Source organism: Triturus cristatus, chromosome 4_1 (assembly GCF_964204655.1).
Source record: "Triturus cristatus chromosome 4_1, aTriCri1.1, whole genome shotgun sequence".
Classification (NCBI taxonomy): domain Eukaryota; kingdom Metazoa; phylum Chordata; class Amphibia; order Caudata; family Salamandridae; genus Triturus; species Triturus cristatus.
Window position 1 is genome coordinate 922,923,474 of NC_140585.1, and position 19,120 is coordinate 922,942,593.

The 19,120-nt window shown below is 51.8% G+C and overlaps 1 protein-coding gene across 1 annotated transcript in view; it reads left to right on the forward strand.

Annotated features, from left to right (window-relative positions):
- Positions 1–16,148: 16,148 nt before the first annotated feature.
- Positions 16,149–19,120, forward strand: part of LOC146855823 (protein tyrosine phosphatase domain-containing protein 1-like) — a 183,844-nt gene continuing 180,872 nt past the window's right edge. Inside the window, exon 1 of the mRNA XM_085650665.1 lies at positions 16,149–16,204. The gene's annotated coding sequence lies outside the window, so the exon portion shown is untranslated. The remainder of the gene's footprint in view (positions 16,205–19,120) is intronic.

The following is a 19,120-nucleotide window of genomic DNA, read 5'->3' on the forward strand; positions in this document are numbered from 1 at the left end:
CCTACAGTCATTGAAGAGGACTCTCTCCGGTCCCTCTCGTCTATCCTCTGCCCGGGCTCTCTGCACCCCGAGACCTCGCCTGTAGGGGTGGAGTGCCCACCCCGTGACTGCCTGCAGTGGTACTGCTCGTCGGTGCACTCGCCCTTCCCCCCCAACTGCCTGTCACTTCCTGACGTTCTCTGTGCCTGCTGCCTGTGCACACATAGGCATTCCTCGCTGCCTAGGCGCCTGTCACAGACTCTGCTTCTCCTGGGACAGTGGGGCGCGGCGTCTTCACTGAAGGGAGTGCAGTGGTGATCCTGAGGTTGCCTGCTGTTCCACTCTTATGTGCATTCTCACCTTGGCTGCCTGTGGCTTTCAGTCGTCCTTTAGCCCTCTTCCCAGTAAACAAGGAGGTATTCCCATGTGCACACAGATATTCCCCATTCTCTAGGTGCTAGCCCCAGCTTCGGCCACTCCTGAGATACAAGGGTGCAGCGTTTCCACTGACGGAGTGCAGCTCTGACCCAGTGGCTGTCTGTTGTGGTTCCACTCGTGAACGCCCCCCCTCTGTCTGTGACTTCCTATCCTGTATGCCTGCTGCCTGTGCACACTGAGGCATTCCTCACTCTCTAGCTGCCTGTCACGCATGCAAGAGGAGACGCGAGCACTTCCACTGAAGGGAGTGCAGCGCTGACCCTGCAGCTGTCTGTCGTGGTTCCATTCGTGGGCGACCCCTCCCCCATCTGTCTGTGACCTCCTATCATACGTGCCTGCTGCCTGTACACACTCAGGCATTCCTCACTCTCTAGCGGCCTGTCATTCTTGAGAGACCAGGACAGATCACTTCCACTGCAGGGAGTGCAGCGCTGACCCAGTGGCTGTCTGTCGTGGTTCCACTCGTGGGCGACCCCTCCCCCCATCTGTCTGTGACTTCCTATCCTGTGTGCCTGCTGCCTGTGCACACTAAGGCATTCCTCGCTCTCTAGCTGCCTGTCACTCCTGAGAGAGCAGGGCAAATCACTTCCACAGGCGGGAGTGCAGCGCTGACCCTGTGGCTTCCTGCTGTGGGTCTCCCTCTTCCTACTTCTCTGGCCCGGCTTGGCAGGGACCCCTGGCTGGCTGCCAACAGCCGCGCATGGTCACTTGACACGCATTGTGTTCAGTCCTCGTGCACGTGGCTGTAGCGTCTGGCAGGCTGCTTCAGTGCGCTTGTGTGTATGGCATGGAGTCACGGCAGTGCACTTCTATCTGTACAATGTGCACTGAGAGAAATGTATGGCTGTTGTAATATACGTATATCTGCAGGCAGTACGTGTGTATACATCTCTATGAATCAACACGTGTATACATCAACCCATTTTCTATAAATCTCTTACATTTTAATTTATATAAATGTACATATCTGTGCGTGTATATCAGGAAATAGATATTCACTAACAACAGACGCCGGTCCGCTATTGTAAAAAAAAAACGCCCGTGAGTTGTGCGCGCGCACGACAGCAAAACATGTGGTTTCAATTATCGCGCCCGTGTCTGGGCACGATAATTGAAACCACATGGCCTTTGGTGCGCGTAATAGACACCAATAGGCCTGGGGCGGAGCAATGCGCCTGCCTTTGGCCTATTGCGTGCTCTCTTTGGAAAAAACACGCACGCAAAGGCCAAGAGCGCGTAGTGAGGCTACGTGAAGCATTACGGAGTGGGGGCAAATCTACACCTACCCGCACACTTCGCGTAGCCCCACTGCGCGCTGCCCGCTGCCCGCCTCCCTCCCGCCCTCATTTTAAAATTAATTAGAACCTTACATATAAAGAAAATTACTTACCTGAGCTGCCGCGTCCCTGCCGTGTTCTAAGTAATTGTAAAATGAGGGTGGGAGGGAGGCGGGTGGCGGCCAACTCTGCTCCGCCGCAGCGTGTGCGTAGTCTGCCCCTGCTACACCTAATTTGCGAAGCGCGAAGTGGGCAGTACTACGCACACTCCGCGGGCGGAGCGGAGCACTGCGCCCACCCTTACACAAAAGGAAAGGCACACGCACGAGCGTGTGCGATTCCTGGCTCCGTTTTGGAACCCCGGACAAAAGGACTCCCGCTGCGCGAGCAGTGCTGCGCCCTGCATTGCTAGGCGCGAGACCTAAGCAGGTCCCTTAGAATTTAGGGCCCTCATTACAAACACTGTGGCTTAGTACCCTGGAAGCACTCATGACTCCTATGTGTTCATGCACTATAGAGTAAAGTTTGGACATAGCTTCTTATTAGCTAAGTCACATATAAACTGTCATGACAATACACCAGCCATCCCACAGTGTACACTAGTATCACTTTTTTGTGCTTTTTTTCTTTTGGGTAGCACTGTTCATGCCATAAGTCTCTGCCACCTCACACCGTTGTACAATGCTGTGACACCCAGTGAAAGACAGTCTGAAGTTATACACAGTTGTAAGAGAGCAGCAGTGTCATCTTGATGGTCTCTCCCAGCAGGGTGGGTGGTAGGTTGGTAGATGGTCCCCCTTTAGAACCATCTTCTCTCTGTGTGCTATCTGCTTGTTAGTCATAGAATACAGGTTGTAACACCTTTTGTATATCTCTTCAGCCCCTAGTGGTGCCTCTCACAGCATAGATACCCTCCTGTATTCTCTCCCAAATCGTACTCCTTATGTCTACCAGCACAGTCTTTGAGCCCTTTCTAAAGAATTGCTCATCAAGAAAGTCCAAAAAAGAAAGAAATGCATAATATATATACATACATATAGGGACTATGTGTCAACCCTTGTCATCCATCGATCTGTTAAACTGTCAGTCAGTTTTTGCTTCTACCCACAACACAGCACACAGCATGGGCAGTGGGTCCCAGGGCCAGGCTGGGATTGCAAACCAGCCCTGGCAATTACGTCCGACCTGCTGGGGGATGGGGGGGGGGGGGCGGGTATGGCGGCTAGTCTGACATAATTCCAGGGCTGGAACGCTGCTGCTGCACTTTTGTTACAAGGGGCCGATTTTGCAGCACTGCTGCAAAACCAGTCCCCAGCAACAAAAAACGGCCCCCACTGGTACAAAACCGGCCTCCAACCTTCCAGCTCACTGGGGTAATGCCCGATGCCCGCTACGGCCAGTCCGGCCCTGGTGGGTCCGACCTACTTCAGCAATTGGCTCTCTTGCACTGAGTCACAATATTTTGTCTGATCGCGTGTGCACATCTGCGTAAAAAAAGAGTACACTTCAGGGCCCAGGCTAGTGGGCATGACGATACTTTGTCAATGTCATTCTTAAGTCTTTTTTATTGTGTTGATCATTAGTTTGCTTAAACTATATTTTCAGGTTCCACTTATTCACCACCAATAAAGTTGTATCTTTGAGCCAATAAGTTTAATACTTTCTTGTGATGGATATTAAAACGAAATTATTCTGGGTACAGGTTATGCAACAATATAAAATTATTTCGGTGCCAGTTATGCAGTAATACAGGGTATCACAGCTGCAAGTTGCAGTAGTACCAAGAGTATTCTAGGTGCAATGCTTACAGTCGTGCAAAACATATATTCTAGTTGGAGGCCCTTCGGACTGAAAAACACCTTGAAGGGCTCTGTTTATCTTCTAGTCACAGGTTCGAAACCCAGTGATACTGCTCCGCCGTTCTCCCTCCCAAAGTCGATCAAATAAGTATCTTCAGGATGGAGAACAACAGGCACCTGTTACTCGCAGGATGCCCACAGGTTAATGTTAGCGTATTAGGTGAAATTGTGCAGTTGGGGAAACAGGTTCTAAGTGCATATTATATAATAATATGAGGTATGCGCTAAGCACAGTCGGTTGGTGGAAGCTATAAGGCGAAGAGTTGAGTTTTACACCTATCCTGAAGCTCTGCAGTGAGGGGGAGGGGCTGGGAGGCAGCAGTGTGGTATAAAACACTTTATGTATATTATTAAAGATTCCAGGATAGTACTTCTCCAAATACATTCATTAAGGAGCATGGACCTGGGACGTTTATGCAGCTGCCTCAGACTCTATGGGCAACATGACTGCAAGCTGCTTATGATGAATAACAGACCGGTGTTGACGTCACGATGAGCATGTTATACGTGATTCTGAGGTATTTCTGAGCATCAGTAATATCCTGCTGTCATTAAATAACTGTCATGAAATTAAAGGGTCGCAACAATAGAATTAAGCAGTCGGTGTGTCGTGAGACAGGTGGTGTTGGATGGGCTCTGTAGTGCAGCCCACTGATGTACCAAGCAGGTAAGTCTTCTGATGGCACCCACCAAGAATCCAACCCCAACTGGGCCCTGTTTCACACACTCGCTTGGAAACTGAAAGCCCATGTAAGTAACAGAGCGCGAGGTAACAAGGATTACAAAATATTTATCCATTTAGATAACAACATAGCAGAAAATATACTTAATGGCAGGCAAGAAATCGGATGTGAGAATAGGATACAACCAGAAGTACATCTAAAAAATACTTTTGGAGGTGTACTGGCGAGTGTGAGTGGATTGCTGGAGCGAGGATTTGAAAAGTCCTATGTTATTGTTTGGGTTACGAGATGAAGCCTTTGATTGGTGACACCCAGTGTCTGATGACGGCTAGTTATTTGGTGCCCAGTGGACTGTCCTGCGGGCTCCATTTTAGGACTAGGAATCTGCTGGAATTGACTCTAAGGCCCAGCACTCTCCTCTGACAGAGACTACTGCCTCTTTCCTCTAAGTTGAGATGCATTGTGATCTCGTCATCTGCTCCCTGTGTTGTGAGAACATGTGTAGAGCATTTCTCTGACTCTTCTGTTCCGTAGCGATGAGATACCTTTATTGGGTTTGTCGTTCTATATGCTGTGAGAAACTTTTATCTGTTCCATCTGCTCCTTCCTTAGAATTTCTTTGGACACGCCCATTTGAGAAGGCAGGAGATAGTTTTCCTTTGGACCACCTCCTCTGAGATGACTGTGTGAGGTATTCTCTGATCCCCTTGATCCGAGACAGTGTATGATGGATTTCTTTGATGCTTTTGTTCAGAGATGCTCTGTTTAGGAGTTGCAATTTGACGCTTGAATCCTTGGATTAGTGTCTGGAGACAAACATCAGAAGGACGTTGCACGGGGCAGCAATAGAACTGTCTCTGAGTTGTGAAGATAAAAGATTTTTCATTTAAATACCTCCTAGTTTGTTGGAACATTTCTATAGCACACTATAAAGCTAAACCAGTCTCTTTGTTGTAATTTAATGTTAGGATGATAATGTAACGCATAGGACATGGAAATGGCTTGATGTCAAGAACAAGCTTTGACCTAAGGTATTGCTCACTCATGCGAATTGGCAGGCTAAATCTAAAGGTCGGGTTTAGGTTTATAGGCAGACCAGGTATAGGTTAACGGTTAGGATCAAGTTAATTTATATCAGTGCCAAGGTATGTTTTGGGTTATCTTAGAATCAATCATCAAGCAAGGGACCCCCTCTAAAAGGCATATGAGGTCAGGGCGTAAGAGGGGAAAAAATTCAAGACAAAAATAGAAATGCTCCCCTATGACCTATATGTCTTTACCAATGATTGAATCTAGTATGGGTATGAATACATGTGCAAAATTACACAATTACAACATACAAATATATATATCAATTTTGTGATTTTTATTTATTCTTCTTATTGACTGTTTTCCATCGTAACCAATGCATTTTTTTGCGATGTTGAAAAAATAAAATTCCCCATTTTTTATACAAACGTTATTAAAAAAATGTATACAAAAATTAATACAAACATGTTGACCCCCAATTAAATAATCAATCTTCTATCAGCCTCATTCATTCCTCACAATTGTTCACAGTCATACAAGACACACATACACATTTGGGTATAAAAGAAACACAGAGATGTAAAACGTTCCCAAGAAGTAGATAACCAAAACAATAAGGTCTGGACACACGAGGTCAACTTAGTTATCTTAGAGGCTGGGTAATGATTACTGTTAAGATTAGGCCTGCCACAATATTATGAGTTGCCTGTGCCACAAGCAGACCATGGCGATCTGACCACCTGCTTCAAGGTGGCGGTGATGAAGGATTTGGGGTTCGTACTCACACCTTTCTTCTTCCAGGCAGATTCCAATGTGGATCCCTTTCTCCAGGTCCCACCTTCACCCCGAGGATTACGACCCTGTGTGCAGAGATCTACAGTTGAGTCCTTTTTGTACCATATACCCATTGCCAGGATTTCCCACATATGGGCTGAATCCCAGTCATAAGTATATGGTATTGTCCCACATATATCATGCATATGTGTGCATCCGACACATATGTAGTCGAAATGCACACACAGGCATTGATACATTTGGTAATAGTACTCAGCACCGCTGCAAAATCGCCACCTCCACACCGCCGACCCTGTAGTCGGTTTGTAATATGGCGGTCTTTGGTCTGCCAACACTATGGGCTGCTGGCACATATTCAGTCAAAATGCACACACAGGCATCGATACATTTGGTAATAGTACTCAGCACTGCTGCAAAATCCCCATCTCCACACCGCCGACCCTGTAGTCGGCTTGTAATATGGCAGTCTTTGGACTGCCAGCACTATGGGCTGCTGGCGGGGAAGCACGCGGTCCCAGCCAAACTCGTAATCTAGCCCTTGATGGGTTAGCTGAGATAGCACACAGCTTTCTAGGGCCTTGGCCAGAAAAGAAAGTTTTGAGACTGGGCTTCAGTTGTTTGAGTTTACTGGGTCACAATATGGGAGAAACTTGACCACTGTTTAGAATGTGCTGTACAATGTCTTGAGAAAGAGAAGCATTGATACGTTTTGCACAGAAAGCTTTGAAGGCTGAGCTCAAGTTCTTTGTGGTGGAAGTAGGGATGAGATATGAGAAGTGAGAAGAACATTTTAGTTTGGACATGGCTTTATGGAGGTCAGCTTTTGAAAAGTCTTCGAATTCTGCCCATGTGGCAGTGGGCTTCTGGGTAGGATCACAAAAAGACACTGTAGGTGGAGCAATGACGACAAAGAGTCTGATTTCCTCAATGTTGCTTTTAAAAAATATAGTGAAGTTCTCATTGATTTATCAGGATTGTTCTTTGGAAGAGTGATTGGTGAAGGCTTTGTAGATCGTCTATGTTAAATTGATTTTTTAGGTAGATTTTTTGCAAGACTGATCTCTGATTAAATGTATGAGGCTTTGACTTCAAATCTGTGTTTCTTGTCCTTTCTTTCCCTCAGTTTGAAGTTCTTTAAATTGAAAAAGTGTGACATTGTCGCCCTCTTCTTCCTGTTTCTCTCTCAACTTTTCTTTGTTTTCAATGCCTGGGTAAACCATAACAGAGGGGTTTTGCTTGAGTCTCTTAAGGTTTAAAGGGGCAGAATCAATAATGATCACACGGTCTAAAAAAGTGCCTTTAGGTTGGAGAGTTGGGGGTGGTCATTATTGCTGAGGAAAGTGCTCACCTGCAAGACACGTGAGTCATTAACTGTACCCCAGTGCAATTTAAAGTTGCCAAGGAAAATGTTGTCTGCTGAAGATGATACTTTCTCAAGGATGAGTGTGGCTATGTGTTCTACAAAGGAGTGGTCATTCCGGATAGGTGGTACATCAGATAGTATTTCGCCAGAGTGGTGTCTGTAGACTGGATTTATATCAAGAGGCTTTAAGAAGTTTGGATTTTTTTTTTTTTACTATGCATTTGAAGGCTTTTTTGTGAATGATTGCCACTTCACATGCAATTTAATTTTCTTGATCCTCTCTAAGTAAATGATGGAGTATTCGGGTGGTGTCAGGAGATCTAGTACTAGTTGACAGGCTTTGTTGAGCCCGGTCTCCGAGGGGCATAGGAGGTCAAGGTTCTTGGATTTGGTGGAGATACATATTTTAATCCTGTGATCTGCAATTGTAGAAGAGGCATTTGAGAGAGATCTGAGTATAGCAACCAGAGTTAGATGAAGCTTGATTTTTGATGTTCCAACTCATTCTGGTGCTTGCACCTTTACATTGACCAGAAGGCAGGACAAGATCACTATCTTTGTGCCTGCTGGCACAGACCAAGCTTTCATCTTCAGAGTTCCTTCAAGGAGTCTCAGGCTGTGGATTTTTTGAGGCAGGGTAGGATCTTCAGCCCCTCCACTTTCATGTTGCAGCCTAGAGGAAAGGTCACCAGTCCCTGTTTTCCAAGTCTTGCTTATGCTTAGAGCACTCTCCCCTTCACAAGATGGCTCCGTAGACACCAGTGTGCAATGAGTGCGAGTGGGGCTCAAAACACTACGTTCTGCAAAGTCGCTTTAAAGTCCAGTGCAATCCACTTTCAATTGGTCTTTTCTGCGTAAAAGTAATTTTCTGCCTTTCTGATTCCTGAGTCTATAAGGGGCCACCTCTTGCAGCCTTTTTAAAAATTGTGTTGTCCTAGGATTTCCATAGGCTGCTACAGCCTTCTTTTGCAGAATCTGTTCAGCAGTTTCACTTAGTAATGGAAAGGCCTAAATTCTGTACTATGATGCCTGTCCATCTTCTGATGTGTTTCAACATGCTCTAGTGACAAGCAGTGGTCTTAGTCCCAGAGAGTGGGTAAGCGAGCAGCTGACTCTAAGCGTGTCTACACCCTAGTCTCCTCCTCTGGTTACTACGGTTTTCCCCACTTGCCTGAGAAATTGTTTCAAGTGGTGGCATTTCTGAGGCTAATAATATTACCAGATATATTCAGTTCTCGTGAAGGCTGCTGGGGACTCACCCCTGGTGAATCTCCTTCCATTAGATGCCTCACCTGTCAGGTCAGTGAGGATCCCACCTAAACAGGCACAGTCACCTGTGCCCCACGCCTCCCAAGAACACATCTCCTTTGCTCTACCTGGTCCTCTCTTTGCAGCCGGGCTGTGCTCATCCGGCATACTTGTCTCTGCCAGAACCGCCCCGAGTCCCTTTGTACCGTCAGGGACCATGTGGGGTCGTTAATAGGGAATCATCTTCCTTCGACCTCCAGCAAAATGGAAAGGCAAGTTTCGTACTTGTGGTGTAAAACGCTGCGCAGGCTGAAATATAACATCATTTTATAACTGTGTATATGGTGAGTAGGTCGTTCACCATGTCAAAGCGGATTCAATGTCAAAGGAATCAGAAAGGCAGAAAGGTGACCACTGTGCCCTCGGCCTGGTCGCCCCCACACCTCCCGCCTGCTCCTCACTTGCTGGGCCTCCTGCTGCCGCCTGCCGCCTGAGCCACCACAGGGCCGCCGAGCGCCGCCCCAGCCGCCACAGGGCCGCCAAGCGCCGCCCCAGCCGCCACCGAGCCCCCAGGTTCCCGCCGCTTCCCACGAGACCCCGCCCCCCCCGCCCGCCGGTTGGATCCCGCGCTCCCCGCCTCCACGCAGACCCTCCCTCCCGGCTCCCCTCTTAAGGGGACCCTCTCCCCCGTCCCAGGTGTGACCACTGTGCCCTCGGCCTGGTCGCCCCCACACCTCCCGCCTGCTCCTCACCTGCTGGGCCTCCTGCTGCCGCCTGCCGCCTGACCCACCACAGGGCCGCCGAGCGCCGCCCCAGCCGCCACAGGGCCGCCAAGCGCCGCCCCAGCTGCCACCGAGCCCCCAGGTTCCCGCCGCTTCCCACGAGACCCCGCCCCCCGCCCGCCGATTGGATCCCGCGCTCCCCGCCTCCACGCAGACCCTCCCTCCCGGCTCCCCTCTTAAGGGGACCCTCTCCCCCGTCCCAGGTGTGACCACTGTGCCCTCGGCCTGCTCGCCCCCACACCTCCCGCCTGCTCCTCACCTGCTGGGCCTCCTGCTGCCGCCTGCCGCCTGAGCCACCACAGGGCCGCCGAGCGCCGCCCCAGCCGCCACAGGGCCGCCAAGCGCCGCCCCAGCCGCCACCGAGCCCCCAGGTTCCCGCCGCTTCCCACGAGACCCCGCCCCCCCGCCCGCCGATTGGATCCCGCGCTCCCCGCCTCCACGCAGACCCTCCCTCCCAGCTCCCCTCATAAGGGGACCCTCTCCCCCGTCCCAAGTGTGACCACTGTGCCCTCGGCCTGGTCGTCCCCACACCTCCCGCCTGCTCCTCACCTGCTGGGCCTCCTGCTGCCGCCTGCCGCCTGAGCCACCACAGGGCCGCCGAGCGCCGCCCCAGCCGCCACAGGGCCGCCAAGCGCCGCCCCAGCCGCCACCGAGCCCCCAGGTTCCCGCCGCTTCCCACGAGACCCCGCCCCCCGCCCGCCGATTGGATCCCGCGCTCCCCGCCTCCACGCAGACCCTCCCTCCCGGCTCCCCTCTTATGACGCCCCCAGAGCGACCGCGCAGCGGAAGCGCGCAGCGGGAGCACCGAATGAGCGCCGAAGGTGCGCCAAAGGTAAGCCCGTCTACGCCCGTCCGCGCCTGGACCGCGCCCAGTGCCAGGACCCCTGGCCCCCGCAGACCCCAGCCCACCCGCCGGATGTACGAGGCCGCCACCCTCAACGCACTCAACACCGGCCGAACCCCCGGGTGCTACCGAGCCACTCCGAGACGCACCCACGGACCCTTCAGCTGCCTCACCTGCAAGTTCACCTGCATCCGGACCTGCCCCACACCAGCACCCGCCAAGCCGAACACCAGCAGCAACCACCTCAAGTGCATCCTGCTCAACACTCGCTCCGTCCACAGACACGCCATTCAACTCTGGAACCTCCTCGACACCACAGCTCCTGACGTTGCCTTCCTCACGGAAACCTGGATGAACGACTCCTCAGCGCCCGACATCGCCATCGCCATCCCAGAGGGCTACAAAATCATCCGGAGAGACCGCGACAACCAGACTGGAGGAGGCATCGCCATCATCCACAGGGACACCATCCGTATCTCGACCAACGCCGACAACACCCTGACAACCGCCGAACACCTGCACTTCCAGATCCACACCGACCCCAAGACCACCCTCAGAGGCACCCTGATCTACCGACCCCCGGGACCACGCACTCAATTCAGCGAAGACATCGCCGACTTCATCAGCCCGCACGCCCTCCCCTCTGCCGACTACATCCTCCTCGGGGACATCAACTTCCACCTGGAGAACAACAACGACCGCAACACCACCACCCTGCTTGACAACCTCGCCACCCTCGGACTCAAGCAGCTGGTGACCACCCCCACTCACCTCGCCGGACACACACTCGACGCCATCTTCTCGTCCAGCAAAGACATCTCCTTCAGCCACGCCACTGGACTCCACTGGACGGACCACAGCTGCATCCACTTCACCTTCAAAAGAACCACGGTCCACCACCACCAGCAACAGGCTGCACGAAGAAGCTGGAACAAGATCACAGCCGAACAACTCACCGCATCCCTGAGCCAGCACCCTCCCGCCAGCTCACCGAACCCCAGCCAAGCCGCCGACAACCTCACGAAATGGATCTCCACCTGCGCGGACGAGCTCGCCCCTCTGAGGACCCCACCCAGCAGACCCGGAAGCAAGAAGGCCCCGTGGTTCACCGACGAACTCAAGAGCTCCAAGAAGAACTGCCGAGCCCTCGAGAAAGCTTGGAGAAGTGACCCAACGCCGGACAACATGACTACCCTCAAGCTCGCCACCCGAAGGCACCATCAACTGATCCACGCCACCAAGAAAACAGCATTCAAGGACCGGTTGGACAACAACGCACACAACAGCAAGGAACTCTTCAACATCGTCAGAGAGCTATCCAACCCCAACGCCGGAACCAACGACATCTCCCCATCGCAAGACCTCTGCAACTCCCTCGCCTCCTACTTCCACAACAAGATCGCTGACATACACAACAGCTTCAGAACACAACCAACGCTCCCCACGACCAAACCAACGCCCCCCACCACCACCCTCAACGCCTGGACACCGATCAACCTCGAAGACACCATCAGCACGATGAACTCCATCCACTCCGGATCCCCAACCGACCCCTGCCCTCACCACATCTTCAACAAGGCCGACGCTGTCATCGCACCCCACCTGCGGGACATCATCAACACCTCCCTCGACACCGCCACCTTCCCTGAGAGCTGGAAGCACGCCGAACTCAGCGCTCTACTAAAGAAACCAACGGCGGACCCCACCGAACTCAAGAACTACCGCCCCATCTCGCTCCTCCCGTTTCCAGCCAAAGTCATCGAGAAGACCATCAACAAGCAACTGGCAGCCTTCCTCGAGACGACTGGTTCCCTCGACCCATCCCAGTCAGGCATCCGGGCCAACCACAGCACCGAGACCGCCCTCATCGCTGCCACCGACAACATCCGAACCCTGCTGGACAACGGAGAAACAGCGGCCCTCATCCTCCTGGACCTCTCCGCGGCATTCGACACTGTCTGCCACCGCACCCTAGTGCAGCGCCTCAGCAACGTCGGGATCGAGGAGAAGGCACTGGAATGGATCATCTCCTTCCTCACCGGAAGGACACAGAGAGTCCGCCTGCCCCCGTTCAGATCAGAAGCCACGGAAGTCATCTGCGGCGTCCCTCAGGGCTCCTCGCTCAGCCCCACCCTCTTCAATGTCTACATGAGCCCCCTTGCGGCCATCGCACGCCAACACAACCTGAACATCATCTCCTACGCCGATGACACCCAGCTGATCCTCTCCCTGACCAACGACCCCGCCACCGCCAGAGCCAACCTACACGAAGGGATGAAAAACGTGGCCGAGTGGATGACGACCAGCCGCCTGAAACTGAACACAGACAAGACGGAAGTCCTCATCCTGGGCTCCTCACCCTCCGCCTGGGACGACTCCTGGTGGCCCCCCGCCCTGGGCAACGCACCCAAACCGACAGACCACGCACGCAACCTGGGCTTCATCCTGGACTCCTCCCTCTCCATGACCAGACAAGTCAACGCCGTCTCCTCGTCCTGTTTCAACATCCTGCGCATGCAGGATCCCCACCGAGACCAGGAAAACGGTCACCCAGGCCCTCGTCACCAGTCGACTGGACTACGGCAACGCCCTCTACGCCGGTACCACCGCCAAGCTCCAGAAGAGACTCCAGCGGATCCAGAACGCCTCGGCGAGACTCATCCTCGACGTCCCCAGACGAACTCACATCTCCAGACACCTGAGAGACCTGCACTGGCTCCCGATCAACAAAAGAATCACCTTCCGGCTCCTCACCCACGCACACAAAGCCCTACACAACCAAGGCCCGACCTACCTCAACAGCCGCCTCAACTTCTACGCTCCCAAACGCCACCTCCGCTCGACCAGTCACGCCCTCGCAGCCGTCCCCCGCATCCACAGAGCGACAACAGGAGGAAGATCCTTCTCCCACCTGGCCGCCAAAACTTGGAACGCCCTCCCCACCGACCTACGCCTGACCCAAGACCACCTCTCCTTCAGGAAGAAGCTCAAGACCTGGTTGTTCGAGCAGTAGCGGACCCCCCCCCCCCCCTAGCGCCTTGAGACCCTCCGGGTGAGTAGTGCGCTTTATAAATGCCTATGATTGATTGATTGATTGATTCTGCCTTCTTTCGATACGGCTGGCTGCCATAGGATACGGCCAGTCCAGTAAGAAGTGCAAACCTGCAGCCTTGATGTGACAGTTGCGCCATTTCAGGCCTGCGTGAAAAGTTCAAACTACGGACGGACGTTAGCACTTCCTTCTCAGTGTTTAAGGAGTCAGCAGCAGACCCCATGCACCGAGAGGCCGCACAGCAATCTCGAAGTGTTTAGAATCAAGATCAAGGCTGGTTCTAGGATTGTTGGGGCCCTGGGCCGAAAGGGAATGTGCGAGTCCCCTCTAATTTGAATATGTGAGATATTCAGGGCTCCAGAAGCTGCTTTGTGGAGACTCTTCCTGGGCCCCAGCTCTTCCTCTCAGCCACCTACAAGCATCTCCTTTACAGCCCATTTTGGGCGGAAGGTGTGAGAATTGCCTGGGGGCTGAGAGATAAAACTGTGTGGGCACCAAAGTGCTGGACAAAGGGCGTCCTGCAGTGTCTCTGAATGGTCAGCCGGGCAGGAGGCCTAATTGCAGGACAGACCTGCAAACTCTGTCTCCTTGCAACAGGGACAACATCCCTAAGAGGCCCAGGGAGGGCACCGGGCCCCCTCCCTCTCATGGGCCCAAATGCAAAGAGGCGCCTTTCTTTCAATTGAATCGGCAGGAGTACAAGAGGGCTTGTGGTGTGTTGAACTGGTGCGGGCCCCCTGCTGCTGGGCTGAGTGTGAGGCCCTGGGCAGCTGCCCATACTGCCCATGCCTAGCGCCGGCCCTGGTCAAGATACCTTCAAAACCAGCTTGAATAAAAGATGAAGGAGCACAAAAAAACAAACAGATTTTCCCTCATTGGCTACCCTAGTCCAGCTTATGACATCAAGGCTGAATGTGAAAAGGCTTTCCTCTGAGGCCTCGACACTCCGTGCTGCCAGCACAGACAGGAGTGGTGTCCATAGAGTTAGTGACATGAAGAAGGGACGGACAGAACCGGTTTGGGCAGGGCGCATCTCGGAAGCAGACTCCGTCGTTTATCGCTCTGGGTGCTGTTTACTCTAATAGCAATAATGCCTGTCATACAGTGAAGTACATTTTAGAAAAAATTTGTTTTTATCGGCAGGACCCATGAGCAGACCTGTCAACTCACACGGTGCGCAACACACATTGGGCTCACCAGGCTTCAGCCCTCCCCCCCCCCCCCCCCCCCCCCTTATGTGTGCCATTCCAGCTGAGACAGCCTCGCGGGCTGGCGTCCGTCTAATTGCAGCCGCACCCAAGTACTTCACAGGTTTTTAAAAGACCATTTACTCTTTAATGAGGCTTTTGTTGTGTTTTCACCCCTTCTTACAGCCACTCTGCCTATGGCTGGAAGACTTAGCCCCCCGGAAATCTTTTTCAGCCCCCCCCGAAATTTGGCTCTAGTTGCCCGCCTGGTGACACACGATATCGGCTACCCTCACATGGTCACCAGGTGAGGAGCCGATACCACATGGTGGCAAGGACAACGAGCTGAAAACCACTGTAAATAGTGGGTTTCCAGCTCGTTTTCCGAGGCTTTGAACCGCCGTCGTTGGTTAAGGGGTATGAAAACACCCCAGGACATCGGCCCCAGCCTCATCAAGCTTTTTTGGAGGGGAGGGAGTTGGGGGGTGCAGGGTTGGCCAAGTCCCCACATCGGGTCTTATAGAGGGGTTTGGACCAGGCGCGTAGCCAGTGTGTCATTGGCCCTAGTGCAAGGAAGAACATGGCCCCCTGGTTGTCCTTTGGATGATAAAATGCAGCAATATTGATGGTTCAGTGGCCAACTTAGGCCTCTGGGCCCCAGTGCCACTGCACCAGTGGAAACTATGCTCCTGGTTTGGCCAAACCCTTGTGGCGGTTTCATAAATATCAAACTATCTTAAAAGTCCAGAAATAAACACAAACATAAAAGACTGTATGTAATCTGCGTCCCTAAAGTATTTGTGCCCATTTCTGGAGGCCTCACCACCTCATTATTACTGTGACCAGTTCTGGAGACCACATCTCCACACCCCCCAAAAAGAAAACACGGGGCAGTGGCGGGGACAGGTCTGCACAGTGAATCTTGGGAAGAGGGGAACACCTGCAGAGGTGGTGTAAGATGTTCAGGCTGAGCTGCCTGGAGTCGAACGATATGAGTAACACTTTCACATACATATATGGTTTAGGCACATGGGAGGAGGTGAGAGTGTTCCTCCAGAGACATGGTTCTTGAGCAGTGTTTATGAGGTGATTCACGGGGTGGTGGAGATTCAGGGGGCCTCATTATCCCACTTCAGGGAGTGGTGTGGCCGTGTGGGCAACACCGGTAACAGCATGCCAACGAGCATTGGGGATGAGGAAGGGTCGTGATAATAGCGCGCGAGCACAGACAGTCTGAACTTCCGGTCAACTCAATGGTCTTGCATCGGGGAGTGAAATGGACACTATGGAAGGGCCTCTTAGCCCTTGTCTACGGGTGCCTTATTCTTAGAAAGTCACTGAAGGAGCCTGCATGTGTAACTCAAGCAGGCACTAGGCGGCAGAGAAAGTTTGTGGCCGGACGGGCTTTCCTTTCAGTGTCAAGTTCCCCCGTGTGTCTCGCAGACGCGACGGACACGAGGCGAGGCGGCCCGGGGACACTTGATCGCCAGGAGGCACAGGTGTGACTGGCGCTGACGGCAGAGGATACCAAGGTAACTGGATGCTGATCAGCCCACGCGACGCGTCCACCTGTCCAGGTGAGAGTGCACGCGCGCCGCTGGAGCAGCTCGCAGTGATTGCACAGGTGCGCCGCGGCGGCACAGCTCGAAACTTGCACAAGCAGAACAGGTGAGCCCAGGGCTGGCATCTGGCGCGGTAGCTGCAGACGGGCACTTTGATAAGCTCAGGTACCAGGACGGGTTTGAATGTAATTAAACACGGGCAGTGGACTCTGTGCTTCTACCAGATAGTTCCTGCAAACCAACACTGGAGTTTCAAGCACAGTGCTGCTGCTCAGAGCGGGGCTGGTTAAGGGATATGCGCGCTCAGTATCCGCTGAGGTCTAGTTCTGCTGTTTTAGGGAGATCTACCATCTCATCATCCACAAATAGGCTGTCGAACGAATATGTGGAACGCGCGAGCCCTGAGGATTAGCTCTGCTGTGTCAGGAATATGTACAACCCATCCAATCTTTCGATAGACCTTTCATCTAAAGAGTGCCTTGAAATGTACCTACACTGAAAGACGTAAATAGAGGGAAAGCTCAGCTGCTTAAGGAATATTTAAATCCTGAAGCCATCAGTATGTGTAATGTGTAGCTTTTCTGCCTGAAAGATTGTTTGCAGGCTTGACTCTTAGGGGGGTGAGAGCAGTTATTCTGATTGTTCTTAGATCAGTGCATTCGGAATACTGTGCAGAGTTCTGTGCAGTTTCATCACTTGGGTGTGTCAAATAGTTCAGTGATTGGTAGATTAGAGCCCGTGCAGCGGAAGTGATTCAAGGATGTAACATAGTTGTCAATCTGTTTAATTCGGTTTAAGTACTATGTTAAAATCTATGTCATGTACATGTCTGGCAGATGGTAAAGGCAGGAATCCTGGAAAACTGAACCCAGATTTACTAGATGTTTGTGCAGGCACTCGGGTGGTTCCAGGGATGTATGGAATTTGCAACTCTTTATTGTGTGTGACTGGAATTGCCTGGTGCAATCCATATCAACGTGCACCGGTCTTAGTGCCTCATTTCCAGGGAGGTACGGAATTTGCAACTAATCGTGTTTGAGATCTGAAGTGCCTGGTGTGACTCATACCAACGCACACCAGGCGGTGTACCCGGACTGCCTGGGCATGACCCTGATCATCGTGTACCTGTCGGGATGCCTCATACCATCAAGACGCTCCCCAGCGTTACTCCCCATTCATCGGTTGTTCCCTTTTTTACCTTCATCACAGCAGACCAACAGCCCTCTCCACACCTGGTCCCCCCCAAAGACATCTTGGCACCAAGTAGCAACGAGAGAGATTGACTGGATTGAAGAAACGCTTCTGAGACAGTTCGGCAGCCGGTCAAGAGACTGCGTGAGTCCATTGCGTTTTGAGACTTGTGAACTTCCCGAGTGGCTGTTAAACTTCCCTTGTTTACATCTACCTCTTAATTAAGACTTTCTATATATTCCCACCTGCTTCGGGAGGATCCAGACTATGTGACTTTAGCCACGTGCAGCCTTGTGTCCAGGAGGCGGGGTTGGTTATATTCCATCCCAGGGTATACAACAATTGGGGTGAACTAGGTGGAGGGAGGCTGGGGCCACGGAGTCTGTAGAGTGTTAGCCATTAACCTGCTGGGTACCAGTGGCACCGCATTCGGGTGCTGAGTGCGTATGTGTGTGAGAGCATTCCGTACAGACTGTGCTGGATACCTGTTGCACCGTAGAGCGGTGCAGAGTGAGTGTATACGAGTGGGAGTGATAGTGTGCGGCCCATCTGTGATTCACGACACTGGCCGGCGGTGCCGCGTTACACATTGATTTTGTGCCAAAAGCATAATACATTTGACATTGGGTTTACCCACATGCCTTCAGCCCGCGATGCTGCTAAAAAGTGTTCTTGTTTTATATATGTACATATTTTTGATATTGTTATTACCTGCTGTGTACCATATAACTATGTGGAACAGTATTATCAGGATTGCCAGGGTGTACAGTGTCACACCGCATATGGGTGCTCTCTCTGTGGGTGGGGGTTGGATTAGGAACTGTCCCACGTGCAATACTATTGATAACATAACAATACCAGTGGGGCCTAGTACAGCTAGTAATATTACCAAATGTGTCTTATGCCTACAAGCTCCAGATGTTTATGTTAGAAAGGTTCATTATGCGTGTTGAATACAAAAGTTTTTACATACATCTTGTGTCAAGTCTCTTTTGTGTTGTGACGCTCAGTGTATTTATCGCAACTGCCTGCTGTGCCTTTGCTTTACATATTGAATTTGGATTAAGCTTGACTGCTCAGTGCCAAGCTACCCAAGGGTGAGCACAGGTTATACAGCACGTGTAATCACCCACCCTTGACAGGAGCGGTAGGTTCTGCCTCGCTGGGGGAATCCCTTCAGCCAACCAGAAAGTGCCGGTTCCAACAAGGATACATCTGTCTCCATCCAAATCACAATTCTGGCTTCATTCATATGGGAACTCCTCTCTTAAGAGACACAAGACAGGGAGAGATGATTCACATGATTGTTATGGAGACTATGCAAGCATTCAAGGACAATGCAAAGAAAGAGACTTGCAAAATAAAGCCAGCTGGTGAGATACTTTCTGCCTCAGATACCGCATCTGACAGCGAGGACCCCTGCCCCCCTCTGGAACACAGGGGCAAATACATTTCCAAGAAGATATGGGTTATTCAAGGGAAGGACATTTTTTACATCTTTCAAGAAGGATGCCCCTAACCCCTTCAGACCCTTGAAATGGAAATCTTTCACACAACTGTCACAGCAGCAGTCATTTGAACAAACATTTAAATTTCAAGGGAATTCCTCATTTCAATCATTTAAAAAATGTAGACCAGGTCTCAGAGTTGCTGACTATGCTGGGAACGCCCCACCATTACAGGTCGGAGATCGAATAAGTAAGATTTTCTCAGAATTGAAGGGAATCACATTCAGACAAATGGGTTCTAAACATCGTCAGATCAGGTTATGGGGTCGAAATTCGACCTCCTATGGTTCTTTCAGGTACCATTCAAACTCCAGTCCCTAGGG